Source organism: Lygodium microphyllum, chromosome 3, assembly GCF_053477565.2.
Source record: "Lygodium microphyllum isolate KBCC chromosome 3, Lygodium_microphyllum_v1.1.10, whole genome shotgun sequence".
NCBI classification, from domain to species: domain Eukaryota; kingdom Viridiplantae; phylum Streptophyta; class Polypodiopsida; order Schizaeales; family Lygodiaceae; genus Lygodium; species Lygodium microphyllum.
Genome location: NC_141137.1, coordinates 103,578,696 through 103,586,442, shown reverse-complemented (window position 1 = coordinate 103,586,442; position 7,747 = coordinate 103,578,696). Strand labels below are relative to the sequence as shown.

General features: G+C 40.4%; 1 pseudogene; it reads left to right on the top strand.

Annotated features, from left to right (window-relative positions):
• Positions 1-4,113: 4,113 nt before the first annotated feature.
• Positions 4,114-5,956, top strand: LOC148038692 (uncharacterized; annotated as a pseudogene).
• Positions 5,957-7,747: the final 1,791 nt, after the last annotated feature.

The window sequence follows — 7,747 nt, the reverse complement described above, 5'->3', positions numbered from 1 at the left end:
AAGGAAAGGGTTGAGAGATGAGAGAAAGAAGAGTAGAAGAGAGAGAAAATAGGAAAGAGAAAGAGTGAGGAGGAGAGAGAAATACTAGAAAGATAGAGAAGAAGAGAGAGAAGCTAGGAAAACTATGAACAAGGAGGTGAGATGAGAGGTAGTAATTGTGTTAGAATTAAAGATGCCAAAAATTACATGTTTTATGCCTTTTACACCTATGTCAATGTGACCAGGTATTATTAATAACTCTCTCTCACTAACACATGTATTCCCAGCTTCTTACACTCTTGCATCCTTGTAAATGCTTTATGTAACACCTACATATACTTGTATATTTGTGTGCTTGTAAATGCACAATGGACACACACAAATATTTGAACATATCACCTTCGTGTCAATTTTCACTCTTCTTTTGAAAAAACCACAATGAAGAAAGGGTTGAGAGTTTTAACTGAGTGACTAGCAAGACACAAGACAAGAGCAAGAGCTCCCATGTGAAAGATGTCATGGAGAAGAACTAGCATAGAAGGAGCACATTTTTTCCCTCACTTACTATTCTACTCCACATCTAAAGGTGGATATGTTTGCTCTTCTTCCTTTCCTCCTCTTCGTCTCCCTTTATCTCTCTTTTGTATTCGTATTCTTCTCCTTCTTCTCATTATTATTATTATTATTATTTTGTTCTTTTCAAAGATGAAGAGAGAGAAACTCCATACTCTCAAAACAAGTGATGCTATGGCTTTTATAGTGTTAATATGCATGCTTTCTCTTTGCATCAATGTTATGTTTTTTCAATTTTGTTTTAGATTTAGGGTTTTAGAATCTCTTTGTGTAAATTTGCAAAATATTTTGCAATACATGAAGCATTTGTTGGGATGTGTAAGCAAGTAGACAAGTTGTGATTGCACACACCCTTTCATGCACTAGTAAATGCATAAGGGTTCTTGCAATAATATTGTTTTTTGTATGTAGGATTCTTTGAAATATTTGTCAAGACCTAAAACGGGCCCACTGGCTATAGGCACTAGCAGAGCCTCTCTAACACTTACAAGGCAACCCCACACTATCTTGCGGTCCTAGGAGCGTCCAAGGGACACACTGCCCTAATTGTTAATGTAGATATTGCATTTGTAGTGGAACTTAGTCCACCAACCATTGCCCTTCTTTACTTCTCAGAGGGAGATCCCACACATCTTGGTGTAGTACACCAATATGATACAACAAAAGGAGGCACCCCCCAGCTGAATGTCGTGGCCCCACTACAGCCCGCCTACACTGAGAGGATTGGCCCCTCGATGTGCCACTAACACAAATAACACATACGTAACAAGCTCCACTCTTATTTTAAACGATCTAGGAGATAGAATTTTCATCACTTGACAATCCCCCAAGGAACCCAAATGCCTAAACCTACAACTTAGGTGCCTTACAACTCAGTGTGAGTTATGCATATTAGAAACCAATTACAATGCATCCAGGAGTTACCATGTGATATGTATAATGCATTTGTGGATGACACACCTTGTGCTCAAGCATTTTATGATTAAAAACCATTAATGTGAGGTGCAAAGACAACCCTTTAATGATTTCCAAGCTACTCGTAATTGCGGCGTTGCTAGAGACTAACACCGAATTTTCTCATGCTACTAGTCTCTCTTAAATTTAAATAGTGATTATCCTGTATGCTATGCATGATCAAATGAATTATAATTTAAAACATTTTCAATGGCCACTCACTTTTAAAACCCCTGTTTCCTCCTAGCATTTAAGTTTTGCATTCCTTGGATAAGTGTAACATTCATTTTTATGTAGTTTTTCCATGTAAAAATCGATGAAAATCATACTCTAACATAGAAACAAGCCTTATTGACTAAGGCTTAACCCTCATACTCCAGCCTTATTATACGCTCACGAACATAAAATGTATTTTTTCTTAAATTTTTAGGCGCAAAAACCACTTTTTTACTTTTTTCACTCTTTTTTCGTATTTATTTACAAAAAAATTATGATATTTCAAAATTATTTATTTCTCTTGATCAAGTATTATTAGCATTATTTCAATATTAATTTTCATCTCATATGAACCCAAAAAACCCCCAAATTTCATTATTTCCATGAAAATTGCAACTTGCAGGTTTTGCATGTTTATGGAAAAATTATTATACTATTGAGTTTTTTTATTTTCTTTAATATTTCTCAAAAAATAGAGCATGGGAAACCAATACCATTCATCCTCAAGCAATTTCTTCAACCATTTATCATAAAACAAAAGAAAAGTTCACTTATTGTAATGAAGGAGACAGGAGAGAGAGAAAGAGAGGCGAGAGAGAGTGCAAAAGAGAGATAAAGACTGCAGGAAGAGAGAGAAGAACTATAGAGAGAAGAGAAAGAGAGAGAAAGAGGGTGACAAGGAGAGAGAAAGACTAGGAGTAGAGAGAGAAAGACAAGAAGAGGAGAGAGAAATGGCTAGCAGCCATGGAAGGACAGGGAAGAAGGTGAAGAAGGTGAGAGGACATATGTATATTTATCAAATGGTACCATGCCAGTGTCCTACACCTTTTATACCTAGGTCAGTGTGACACTAGGTATTTCCCTCCATTACAATCCATCCCTGCTTGGATGTTTTTGTCCCAAAAACAAAGAAAGGAGGGACTTATTACATGGGTAAGGAAATTGTAGTGGAGAGGATATGGGACTCTATGCAGGTGTACAAAGATATTACAATCTCCAAATCTTCATATGGTAGGTTATGTATATGGCTGCAAGCATACTATCAGATGCATACATCAATTGTGCAACCATAGGATGATGACTTGATGCATTCTTCTGCAATCATGAATTGCAACCTGATAGAATAGCCATGGCGTTCTGCAATTGTGGAACCACACGATGATGACTTGATGCATTCTTCTGCAATCATGAATTGCAACCTGATAGAATAGCCATGCTGTCTTGCAGACCCTGCTGTAGAAAAACTACCATAAGTTTGGGTAGGCTGAACCAAACCAAGCGTTTAATGGCTCTGTAGAAAGATCTTTTAGTGTACCATCAGCTGATATAAGTGGTATATATCTGTAAGCAATTAAGAATTTTAAAGAGCTAAAAAAAAAGAGCTGGCAGGAAAAGCAGACTGCAGTGAGGCAGGGCACTTAACTTGCATCCTTTGCATCTAAAGATCATCATGAAGATATGAGGATTAGCCAAGATGCTTATTGACCTACATAGAGTTTTTAACACCCCTTTTGTCCACTCAGATCAAAGGAAAAAGTGACATCATTGCCATCCATTGGGGCATCATCCCCAACACCATAAGCAAACAGGGCTAAGTCAATCGGTGTCTTATGGATGTAATCCTCAACCATCAGCATAAAGTGAGTCTTTGATTCTCCTGTGATGCACTCAAAAGCATACAAGGCTGCATATGCTAAAACATTCATTGCATCATCCTTTGTATTTACTGTGGTTGGGGCAGTATGATTTGTAGTTTGCTCAATTTGATCAACAATCTGCCCACAATCTTCTTCCTTGAGCTGGAGTCCTTCTTTCATTTGACTCTCATAAAGATTACCTTCAGCAATGTCTTTTTCATTCTCTACATCGGCTGTCTTGTCGCATTTGGACTGAAGGGTCTCCACATCATGATGCTCCAATGAAACACTCGCATCTTGTAAAGATGGCTGAAGTTTCCCCTTATGACTGCACCAAATCGCATTTAATGCTAGCATTTTCCTTTTTAATCTAGCATTCTTTAGCAGATGAGTTTCAACAAACTCCACACAATCTTGAACCTCTTTACTATGAGTACAAAGATTAATAAGTATAATAGCAGCATCTTCCTTGGCCTTAGTAGAACCTGTTTCAAGTATATTGACCAATGGAGGGAGGCCACCTACACTGGAAATTATACATGCCCATTTGCTAGCATTAACCTCTGCATTAAGAATGGAGAGTAGTGTTGCAATGGATTCATCTTGCTATTGTCGTTGCTTAAATAGCCGTCCTAATAATGATGTGAGCAGCCAAAATCCCTTTCTCCCTTGAAGAGATTGCCAAAGATTAATACCATTGCTGCACAAGGTTCTCAAAGATTCCATGAGATCTCCTTGAGTCTATGCATTGACCATGGGTATCAGTTTAATGAGCATTTGCTTGGCTTCCACCTTCAATTTCTTGGGTCTGCTAGAGAACCATGTCTCATGCTCATACAAGGTGTTGTAGAGTTGGCTGAGCTCTCCAAGCATTTGATCGTCCTCAAATGGTCCTTAGCCATTGCTAAGATCCTGAAAATGCATTGCTATTGTCAACTATGGACTGTTTTCCAAACAATGCTTCCTAAAAATGATTATCAGATGTGGGATTGCTTCCAGTCCAATTGTTACTGTTGCTCAGCTTGGCACAATGTTAATGCATCGTCTATTGGAGCTCTTGTTGCTACACCATCATCACAATGCATTCACAGCCTTTTCTGGTCCACAAGCAGCTTGGATCATGGTCACAACTTAATCTGCAATCACAGGCCACTATCAAAGACCACTGCTTGCAACAGCAAGCATCTCCAACAACAATCTTAACAGTAGGCCCGCCTAATTTCCTTTCATGCTTTCTCCCTTCTTGAAATAAAGATGCAACAGTAAGCATCTCCAACAACAAGCTTAACAGTAGACCCGCCTGATTTCTTCTTGACATAAAGATGCATGCCCGCCCCTTCCCCCTGGGGTCTCATTGCCCTATGGCCCTCTCCATTATCGGATGATTCCACGTTTTGAACGGACCTCTCCCTTGAAGGGCTCCATTAGAACTGCATGGGCGCTCATACATCTGCATCGTGCAAGTTGTATTTCTGGCATCGGACTCCATCATCGAGTTTGAGAAATTCACTCTGTAATTATGGCATTTCTCACCAGACTCTGCCATTGAGCGCAAGAAATCTACTCCAGAGTTGTGGTATTTTGCCAAAATACAATATTGTGAGCCTAGGACAACTGAGGTCCATGTGCTGGCTGTGGATGATAGTTTGATTGATCGCAAGGTGATTGAGAAACTACTAAAGACTTCCGCCTTACAAAGTCACAATAGTAGACAGTGGGAGCAGAGCTTGGAGATTTTGGGTGTTGGTGAATCTCTTGGATCAATTAGTGTGAATGTAAGCCCTGATTCCTGTTCGCCTTCAGCCGACCTCCACTTCTTCAATCAAGCATATGAAATTAACCTTATTATCATAGATTACTGCATGCCAGGGATGACTGGCTATGACCTGCTAAAAAAAGTAAAGGGAACATCATCCTTGAAGGAGATACCTGTGGTTATCATGTCATCAGAAAATGTGCCAACGAGCATCAGCAGGTGTCTTGCTGAGGGAGCATAGGATTTTCTCTTGAAGCCTATTCAACTTGCTGATGTGAAGCGGCTCATAAGACATATTCGCCAGTCTGGAGGTAATCCTTCAAGCTAGCCTGTATGGCCATCCACTTCATGTATAGGAGTCTACACAACATGTTCCTTGCTTCACCCATCCCTCCCCTTCCTCAGCCTATGTAACCCTAGCCCTATCCTTGCTCCCTTCCTCCCTCAAGTGAATGCCTCATTAAAATCTGGGAAGTGGCAACGCAGTAAGTAGACTGGAGTGTCTCTTGTTGGCAAGACTTTAGCTGTCATGGGATTTGGCAAAGTTGGATCTGAAGTAGCTCATAGGGCCAAGGGTCTAGGCATGAGCGTTGTGGCACATGATCCTTATGCTCCAATTGATCGAGCACATGCTATTGGTGTGGACTTGGTTTCCTTCGATGAGGCACTTGCTCGAGCAAATTTCATATCCTTGCACATGGCTCTGACCCTTGCAACTGCAAAAGTTTTCAATGCTGACAGCTTTGCAAAGCTAAAGCTCCATCTCGTGGGCCTGAAAAACAAGCCCCTGACTCTCCTGGTGCATGAAGGCGATCGGTTGAAAAAGCTCAAAATGCTATGAGTAAGAAAGCTCTACTTCATCTTGTACCAGAACTGAGCTCTACTTTCAAGGTTTCTGCTTCATCTCGTACCAGATTCAAACCCTATCTGCTTGCTTTGTAGAGCTTCCGTTTGGCCAAAAACTTTGCAATGGGAGGGGTGAGGGCCAAGGTGATGGGAATCCAGACAAGCAGCAAGGCTTTGTTGCAAAGAATGGCAAGGACAAGAGCACTTCCACTCGACATGATCAGTTTGTTGTCTGGACCAGATGAAGAACGTGGAGGAGGCCCCTCCTTCTTTGTGATCGGGATGCAACTTTCAACTTTTGAAAATGCCTTTAATGCAGCGTATCTTCTCCTTGGGAATGTCCATTGGTTAATGCACTACTATGTGTAAGTCTGTACTCCTAGTACTTGTCTGCCATAGATGACTTGATTAAAGAAATAGGAAAATTTAGTTGAAATGTAACCAAACTGGGATCAAGAAGCCTAGGCTCTGATACCACTGTAATGAAGGAGACAGGAGAGAGAGAAGAAGAGGAGAGAGAGAGTGCAGAAGAGAGATAAAGACTGCAGGAACAGAGAGAAGAACTGTAAAGAGAAGAGAAAGAGAGAGAAAGAGGCGACGAGGAGAGAGAAAGACTAGGAGTAGAGAGAGAAATACAAGAAGAGGAGAGAGAAATGGCTGGCAGCCATGGAAGGACAGGGAAGAAGGTAAAGAAGGTGAGAGGACAGATGTATATTTATCAAATGGTACCATGCCAGTGTCCTTCACACCTTTTATATCTAGGTCAGTGTGACACTAGGTATTTCCCTCCATTACACTTATGCATAGAAACCACGATTTCGAGGATCATATCTCATAGATGAGAGGCTGTTAATGCTCGTTCTTTGCCATTGACATACTCTCTCAGCCCGATCTACAATCTCTACCGCTCCAACATCGTCATTTGATCTGCATCCTTCAGCACACCCTCCACCCCCTTCTCTCATGAATTGATCCATATCAATGAACATCAAGGAGAGAGAGGAGAGAGGAGAGAGAAAGACTAGATTTTCAAAATTTCATTCCCTTCATCATATTTCATAAGATCACAGCCAAAATTTTGCTCTTCTTCCATAGATTAGAGATCCATTATCATCTCCCATGATTGTGGACGCATGAAAAGACACAAAAATCCCCAAATTTTGGAGCACAAATCAAAAAACGCCCCCCACCTTCTCGACATGAAATTTTCATGTTTTTTCAAAGTTTCATTTGAGTTTCATTTCAATTATAAATTATCTAGCTCAAACCCTCCATGTTCACACTAAAAACCAAGTGGTTTCGGCTTGTTTGGAGGGGCAACCGGACTTGAAATTGCGATCCGATTGGACGGATGGCTCCGTGACACCGAAATCTATAATCCTGTGCCCCATCGCACACTTGTTGGCTCCCGAATCACATAGCTTCTTTAGAGCACTAAACCTTGCAACAATGATTAAATGGGGGGTTAAAAAACCTCCAATTGACAAACCAAGACTTGCATTGGATTCCTAGCATCGAAATCCACTTAGGAAAACTCCAACTTAACTATCTGCCACTGTTCAATTTTTCATGAAAATTTGGTCTTTGACGCCTCTCTCGGCCACTTTTTTTCTCCAAAAACGGGCTCCAACGCTTCAAAAATAGGTTCTAAAATTCAGCTCTCAATATCTTTGTCCAGCTTTCCAAAGTGTTCCTTCAACATTTTGTCAATGCGTGTGAGCAAGCAGGTAAGTTGTACACACATTTTTTGCCTTATTCTTCTTGTGTTGATACTATTTTTTGTAAT